General features: G+C 37.7%; 1 pseudogene; it reads right to left on the minus strand.

Moving 5' to 3' along the window:
- Positions 1 to 327: 327 nt before the first annotated feature.
- LOC141843876 (putative histidine kinase 6) lies at positions 328 to 6,680 on the minus strand (annotated as a pseudogene).
- Between the last annotated feature and the right edge of the window lie 2,464 nt (positions 6,681 to 9,144).

Genomic DNA, 9,144 nt, shown 5'->3' on the forward strand with positions numbered 1-9,144 from the left:
CAATATTTTTCGCTTCTAGATAACAAAAAATATCTCATCATAATCCTCCAAGATTCATGAAAAAAATTCAAATTAAATTCTCAAGTGAAGCTATTTCTATAAGTAAAGTTGTGCTTACCAGGAGTGTTGCTATACTTGCTTCTTTTGATGATTTAAATCTCCTTTTAGATGATTCACTATGGATACTGTCACTAGCTTCTCATTCTACAAAGCAAAAAATAAAAAACAAAAAACAAAAATGACTGATACTAAATTATTTGAACTTAATGATGATCTTACTCTGGTTTCTTTTATCCCCTTCAAGTGAGACAAGGACTGAGATCGAACAAGGAATGTCTTAATTTTATCACAAAATTGGAAGAGAGACAAAAAAATATACATTTCTTTCAAAGAATGAGAAAGTGAGAAAGAAATTGCAAACATTTCCCAGCATCGACAGCTGAAATGGTCAACATTTTGCAGAGCCCATCATACTCTTTTGTACAATGTATCCTTTCTAAGGCTGTTCTACCACTATTGACACTAACACCGTCATCTTGTTGCATCAACAATGCCCCACATAAGAGATCTTTCAATAGAAAAATACTTGTCATAAATCCAAATTAGATTTTGGTACCAAGAACTTAGCAACTGCTTGATAAAGTTGTTGCTCCTCAAAAGGCTTAGAGACATATCCATCCATTCCAGATTTCATGCACTTCTCATATGTTGCTTGGATCACATCAGCAGTCATGGCAAGAATCGGCAGGTGCCACTCAGCCATCATAGGTTCCTCCCTGTATATAGAGGCTCCTTCAGTCCTGCTACGTTCATTCACCGTGCTTTCTACCAACCGTATAAGCTTAGTTGCTTCAAATCTGAAAAGCAAACCTCTATGTGAGCTCATTAGTGGATTATTATCTAGCTTTGTTCTGTTGTGTAATCACAAGTTTGCCTCCCAGGGTTTATAAGATATAAATAGTAATGCATTATAGAATTGTCGATATCGTCAAATATACAAGAAATGAATTTTTTTTGCTTTTTGGTGGGTCATAATCTAGCTTTGATCCGTAGATACAGATCAGCATAGTTAATTAGCATTGTCCATATGGACTCATTATGTAGGTATGAGAAAACACAAAGCTTAAAAGATATTCTAGAGAGTTACTAGTTCAAGAAATATAAGCCATCAAGTGAAAAATAAAAATTGGGTCCTTACCCATCCATTTCGGGCATCTGAACATCCATGAAACAAGCATCAAACTTATGAGGAAGTTGAAGGAGTGAAACAGCATCTTTCCCACTTTCAGCACATTCCACCCTCGCCCCATATTTCTTAAGGATGCCTGCAGCAACTCTAAGATTGACCTTGTTGTCATCAACCACCAATATGTTCTTCCCTGCTAATAGGGTATGCAGATTAGCTGGACCATTCAACATCTCCTTTTGTGGCTTTTCTATACCAAGCACTTGCTGAAGGCATGCTGCCACAGTGCTTGCCCTGAGAGGTTTCACGATCACAGTATTGATGAAGGAACAAGTTTTTGCTTTCTCAGATTCACGGGCCACCAAAAGTATGACCTTTGGCAACTCTAGAATGCAACCATTCTGCTTCAGCAACAACAGCTGATCATGCAAGTGAACATCCATGCCAGTGTACCATGAGTCCTTTTCGACAAATATAACATATGGTTGTCTCCTGGACACAATAATCACAGGAAAAAGGAAGAATGAGTCAAAATGACAATTGAGGTATAAGAAAAAGGCATGTTAACAAAATCGTGAATATTGTTATAATAGAAAGTATTTATGCAAATAAATCAGAAAGGTTACCATGACACTTTAGTCTAGTCCCACATGTTAAGCTATGGGCAAATGCAGAATTTTTAGTAGCTTTGATGGTTGAACCAAGGTTCAAAATAGCAAAAGATATTAAAGCAAACCTAATCCTAAGCATGATAAAGTGTTTGGAAAGGGTCACTTGAATGATAGCAGAGCCAATAAATGTTGTCAGCTAGGGATAATTTTGGGCAGCGAGTTGGGTTTTGAATCTTGAGGGAAATGGCAAGACTAAAGTATGGAAGATTTTAACACCCTAGTGCAGTGCCATAGTGCCACAAGATGAGGTGTTGGCTAATAAAGGGAGCTTAAAGTTTCATGATAGAGCTACTACTATCTTGAAGGTAAGCATTTTGGGTCAGTATTTGTGCTTGACAGGTTAGCTTATCTAGGTGGTTGTGACACACTAAAAAAGGATATAGGTTTTACTTGAACAAATGTAGGTAAGGCACACTATCAATCTAAATTGGTCAACAGATTGAAGCAAGGATTACAATGTCGATTTATATAAATGTTGATGATGGTATATGAAAATGTAACATGAAAACAAAGCATGATACAAGTCTGGTTCATGCCAAAGTTAATAAAGAGACAGCTATATCATCTTGTTCATGTGGTAGCAGCTGGATCAGGGACATGTCTTTCCACAATTTTGAATCAAGAAATCTGAACTAGGACACCTTTACATTAAAAAGTAAATCCTTCAATAGCGTGCATATAAACAAATATTGGGACATACCCAGTTTTTAGACTGCCATTACGTCTAGCCAAGGAGATTAATGCCAACTTGACTGTTCTTGAAATTTCAATAGCTAAGCCCAGCCTCTTCAAATGGTACTTTGTCACAGCACTTCTAACTGGTTTTCCATCAATTAGAAAAGCTTTCATTCCCTTGAACCCAGAAGGTAGAGCCTCAAAAGGAGTTCTCTTTGTATCTATAATTGCCTCTTTATTGCATCTTTTGACAACAGCACTAAAGGTAAATGTACTTCCAAGATTTGGTTGGCTGATGAAACTAATTTCTCCTCCCATCAATTCAACCAGACATTTAGTAATGCTCAAGCCAATACCAGTTCCTCCATAATTTCTGGAAGTCGAGCTGTCAGCTTGCATGAAAGGTGTGAAGACACGATCCTGGGCTCGTAATGGGATCCCTATGCCTGTATCTTCAACACTGATGATGAGAGTGACATTTTCCTCAGCTTTCTCAAACGGCATTTCACTTCCCGAGATTTCTGGTGATAATTTTTCATCTGAAACTAGAAGCTTGAAATTCTCCCAACTATTTCTAGCATCAGCAGCTTGAAACCCACTTAAAGTATTAAAGGAACCAACTTGTAGTTTATCTTCTTGTGTTTCCCCATGTAAGTCACCATAAACTTCTCCATCTATTGCTAGATTTGAGTTCTCAGCCAAATGCACTTGGATAAATATATGGCCCCTCTCAGTAAACTGCAAGAGAATATAAGGTATTATGAACAGGACATAAGCAAAGTGATGGATCAATTGTTCCCACAAGGTTTAGTGGCAGAGCATGCCAAAAGATAATAGAAAGCAGAAAACAAAAATGCATGGACTTACTTTAACTGAATTTCCCACTAGATTTGTTACTATCTGTCGAAATCTCCCAGGGTCACCAGTGACGACTTCTGGAACTTTGTCAGATACAAATACAGCAAGCTGCAATCAGCCGACACATTAGAAATTAGCAAGCAGTAAATTCATTGATAAAATCACCAAATCATGGAAAAGGAGAGTAGAACAACTCAAAATAGCTTTATCCTAAGGGATGTGGGCTTACCTCAATGCCCTTCTCTCTTGATTTTGAAGAAAACAAGGAAATCACATCATCAAGGGTTGACCTCAAATCAAATGGAACTGCCTCAATCTCTAACTTGCCAGCTTCAATTTTTGCCCGGTCAAGAACTTCATTGATTAGTGAAATTAATGCTCTGCCACAAACTTGAGCCGTTTGAGCATAATCCTTCTGAGTTAAATTAAGGTCAGTATCCAAAAGCATGTCCAACATTCCTTCCAAAAGAATTGTTAATGGTCAGTTTACACACTAGCAGATCATCTAAATCCATGAAAATGTCAGCTGAAAGAGGACTGATACCTAGCACACCATTCATAGGTGTCCTTATCTCATGTGATACAGTTGCAAGAAACTGTCAATTTAGCAAAAGGAAAGAAATTAGAAATATGAATGCAAGGGGAATTTCATGATCCAAAGGAAATGGCATACCTGAGATTTTGCAACATCAGCAGCCTCTGCTTGAAATTTTAGCTCTTCCATCTTCCGACAATCTTCTTTAACATTGTCATAATGATTTTTTGCAGCAAATACTATGTAACCTCCGAGCATGATGATTACAAAAATACCAAATGGGGTTGTAATAGCTGACAATGGAAGGGGAGGTTTTACCCTATACCTGCACAAAACTCCATTATTTTGGCAAAGCATGAAACACGGAAAAAAAGGAATTGCATGTGTAAACTAATTTGTAATGTCTAACCTGCAATGCATCTGGTGCTTCCTGAATGGATCTCCAAAATCAAGCATGTTGAAATGTGAAAGAGGCATATAACCCTCTGGATTTTGAGGTCCATACATGATCAGGGGTTCAGTAGCATTGGTAATGTCATAAACATTTACCATAATATCTTGACTGCCAGCAAGTTGCCTCAATAAATTTTCCACAAGTGACTCTACATCAAATGCACCCCCAAGATATCTGCTAAGCAGAAAGTCAAGGTGAACGATGGCAAAGGACTTATACCTGAAGATAAACTTACAAAAAATAGGTTGTATCTAGTAGAACATGATAAAGGAATATAGCTAATACAAGATTAACAGATTGGCACAGGGAAATTTAGATATATCATATATGCAATGCAACAATTAGCTGTGATTCCCAACTATGTGGCAGCTACCTGAATCTCCTCCTACCATTCAAATCTAAGTTGGCAATGTTGCTAGTAATATCCATTCTATTGGGAAATTAGATATATTTTTTTATTTTTGTTTTAGAATGATATGGCAAAATTCTAAACCCATTCAGGAAAAATGAATGCCATCATTGATAATTGATATGGCCTAGATTTGCCAATTTCATCTTTGTTAGGCAGGTTTTCACACAAGGCAAATCATAATCTACTTTAGCTATTAAATACCCGAAGGGATTAACCATAAATAAGATAGCATCTAGTGAAGATGGAAATAGAAATTGAAGGGAAACAGTATTTAAATAAATTATAAGCACACATATAAGCAACTATCTCACCCTGCAGTTGCTTGCAAACGTTGTCCTACTGTTGCATCCTTAGGAAGCCCGGCATAATATACTGGAAAGGTCAAAACCACACCAAGATGGTTTGACTTAAGAAGCCTAAAAGGTTTTGTAAGAACAGCTTTCCCAGTAGCCCTAGCCCGTAAAATATTCTCTCTATCCTCCTGCAAAAGATGCAGGAATCAACAAAAGCCAAAGGAACAAAGGCATCAGCAGAATTACTTAGTTATCAAGTGCTAAACCTCGCCGGACATCATATCAAGGGCGCCAATGTGAGATACAGTCTCCTGGGAGTAAATTACAGGAGCATATTCATCCTGCATGGGTGATGGCTCCCTTTTCATGGTCATGATGGTCCACCCCTGCCTACTCTCAAAGGTTTCCCTTTGGGAATGAACAACTCTCTCAGCATATGCTACCCCATTTAACAAAGGTCGTTCGAAAGCTGTTTTCGCAGTGTAATATGCAAATGTCTCCTGCAACCAAACTCAAGTTAATTCATGTGCAATGCTCGAGAAGCTAGAACAGAAAACAGATTCAACCAATGTAGACAAGTAAAGTATTCTTCCTATACGGAAGGACCACTGATATGAGATTTATACTCATGATGGTAAGAACAAAAAACATATTTAAACGATATGGAATAGTAAAGCATTCTTCCTACACAAAGAATCACAGGTATAAGATTAATTTATCAAGAACCACAAAGGAATTTTTTTGCAGCGTAGCATGTGAATGTATGATGTATCCTGCAATCAAAGTTTCAAACTCAAGTAAACTCAAGCACAATGCTCCTCCAGGAAATGCATAGAACCAAAACAGCCAAATTATTTAGCGGAGAGACCAGAATTTTGCTTTTGCCCATTCAATGGGTAGTAACAGCAAATATTCTGACATAGCCTTTCAGTACAAAAGGAAGTAAGACAGAAGAATAATGTCTTGGTTAATAAGCAAAAAGGGAACTGAGATAGGAACCATCAAACATGGCTGACAACAAAAGAGCAAGAGAAGACTAGGAGAAACCTCTGCCTCTATCGTTAGGCCTCCAAAAGAGAGGGGATTAAAAAGAAAGAACTAAAAGATTAGCCAACAAGAGAAACAGAAGAAGATTTTGACAAAAAAATATGGAAATTAATACTGACAAATCACTGTACTTGTCCCACCTGATCAAGCGCTGGGGGCTGCTTTTGGTAGTAGAATGTGGAGATGAGGATGCCGAGGGCATGCACATGGTTGACGCTTACAGCGAACTGATCCTGGATCATCCTCGCACGCTCCTCGCACATGCTCACCAGCGCCTCCTCCGCCTTGATCATATTCTCCCTCCGGAAATAGCAGTGCGACGCCAGGAACACGCTCACCGCAATCGCCACCCCGGCGACCACCGCCGCCCTCCGTCTCCACCACCACGTGCTCTTCCTTCCGGCCGCCATGAATGCTCACTTCCTTTTTCCAACTCAAAGTCGCGCCAACCTGTTGGAAAATTCCCACCTTTGGATCCGCCGTCTCACTCTGCGGCAGGAGAGCGTTCAAACTGCGGTTTAGCTTGGCTTAGCTCCAAGTAAATGGCATCAAGGCTTGTGTTGATTTGCGGGAAAGAGGATGAAGGCGTGGTTAAGACCTTCTTAAAAGGTGGAAAACCTCGCTTATTCCAATGACAATGAGGGAGACAGCCAGCTCGCCTCTGGCTTTCTTCTCTGTTCTCTCACCCTCCTCTGGTTTTCTTCTCTGTTCTCTCTCTCCTCCATTAAAAAATGCAAAGCATTGGCAAGTCCAGTTGCGGTTTGCTAATGGCGACAACACCAGAGCACGTTCCTCTCTCTCCCATTCCCCTCTGTATTAAAGAGCTCAAAAAAATCAACTTTGACCTCAAGAAATGAGATTGGGGTGGAAGCAACGTAATTAGCAGCAAGATCATAAATCATAATAATAAAATCCCGTCTTCCTCCGCGCCCGGAGCACAATTAAGCGAGAAACTTACAATATTTTGGAGAAAAATCGCTTTCCCAGGGTGGTTGCGTGGCGGATTTAGCTCAAGATTCGCTGCCATTAAAAAACTCCTTGTTCCTATATAAAATTCCGCTCCTTCCGCTTCCACCAAACTCCCACTCCCTAACCTACAAGTTTCTTTTTCTTCCCTTTCCCTTGTTGTCTTCTTCTCTCGCCCCTGGGCAATTTTTTTCCCCTTTTTATTAGTCGCAATCTACCTGTTCTCGAACGGAATCCCCAACCTCCGAAGCCAGATTTCGCAAGCCACAGTGTACTGTAATCTGCTACCGATCTGCGAACAAGAACCCCTTTTTGATCTACTCCCCTCCGATTCACCTCCGCCCGAAGCGGCCTCAAGTTCCAGCTCCAGCCCCCAAATGCGGTGATCGCGAAGGCTTCTTCGCCGTGGAAATGGAAACCCGGAGCTCCAAGAACTAGGGTTTTAGTGGTTTCCCATCACTGCGCAGTATCGGAGCGCAGTGCACTGCGACGAGGGACCACATCCGCGGCCCTTAGAACTGAAATGACCTAAATGCCCTCATCGTTGAATGTAATGGCATTCCCTACTCCCGAATAGATTTACCATTTATGCATATTCAAAAAGTAATTTTTTAAATATTTATTTTATTTAAAAATTTAAATTTTGATCTCCTACTGTTCCTTTTAGTGATTGCATTACACGTACGAAAGTCTCTTTATATATTTTTTTAATAATTTAGGTATTTGATCTTGAAGGTTGATTAATCCCGAAAATGGATCTTTTTTTTTCGTATTCATCTATCAAATAAATTTAAAAATAAAAATAACTCCTTCTACAGGAAGAAAATATCGTACAATACATTGTAATTAGGATTCGAAACATAGATGCTTTAATACTATTTACTACGGTAGGACATTCGAATTGTGATCCAGGGATTATGTGCTTCTCGATTTACCCTAATGTTCGATGGAAAATTTCCATGGAACCGAATCGGTCACCCCCAGGGATTGAGTCCATGAGACTGATTGAGATTTATCATTTTTTTAATACTGTTATTGCACTGTGCCCAAGGGCTAAGTTGTCAAATAGATCAATCTCATGATGAAGCGGATTAATCTATCGTATAACAGAGCGGGACAAACCAACCTATCAACATGATAGGTTGAAAATTTTTTAATCCAAGGCAAATTGTAAATTAAGCGAGTCAATCTACAGACATATCAAAATATAAAAAAAAAATATAGAAAATATTAAAATTTAAATTTAGATTACGATTTATATAGATTAAGTCCACTAGCTCATCGAATTTTTTATTTTAATTTTAAATTTTAAAAAAATTAAATTTTTTTATTCAACAAACCAACTCAAATCCATCCTGAGCCAACTTATGCAGGTCGTGGTTTAGACGGATTAATCCATCTAAATTTATTTTAAAATAAATTGATAAAATTTTAATTCAATCTATTTAAATTATTCAAGGGAATGGATCAATTCGATGAATCCAATGTAAATTAATGATTCTTGAGGATCAAGCAAATTTAATCAAAATTGTATCGAAAATTAACTAAAGCTACTCCCATTTGAAAATGGAGCAAAAACAGAGATTTTATTTTATTTTATTAAAGTTAGATGATCTTTTTAATTTATATATTTTTAAAGATCGATCTTTAAATTTGTCTTGATTTTCTTTTATTTATTCTTCTTTTACCACTAACTAGGAATAAAAAAGATATTTTAGGTATTTGAGTAAGTGGAGTGTTATTTTAATAATTTTAAAAAGAGATTTTTTTTATGGTACGAAATGATTAGGAGTGTCCCTTCAAATTGTATAGACAACAAATTTCTAATAAAAAACTTCTATGATCAATTAAATTAATTAAATTGATAAAGAAGTTGAGCGTTGGGTTGGATTGAAGAGTCTGTCTAATTTTTCGTCGTGATCAATTATAATTTTTTAATTTATCTTTTCATAGATGATCGTAAGTCTAATTGTATGAAATCGTTGGGATGATGAGTGTATTCAATTTTTCCCATTAAATAATTTAAGCAAATTAAATTAAAATTTTA

This window comes from Curcuma longa, chromosome 13, assembly GCF_044706935.1.
Source record: "Curcuma longa cultivar G26 ecotype Majalengka, Jawa Barat chromosome 13, ITB_CL_G26_1.1, whole genome shotgun sequence".
In the NCBI taxonomy this organism is placed as follows: domain Eukaryota; kingdom Viridiplantae; phylum Streptophyta; class Magnoliopsida; order Zingiberales; family Zingiberaceae; genus Curcuma; species Curcuma longa.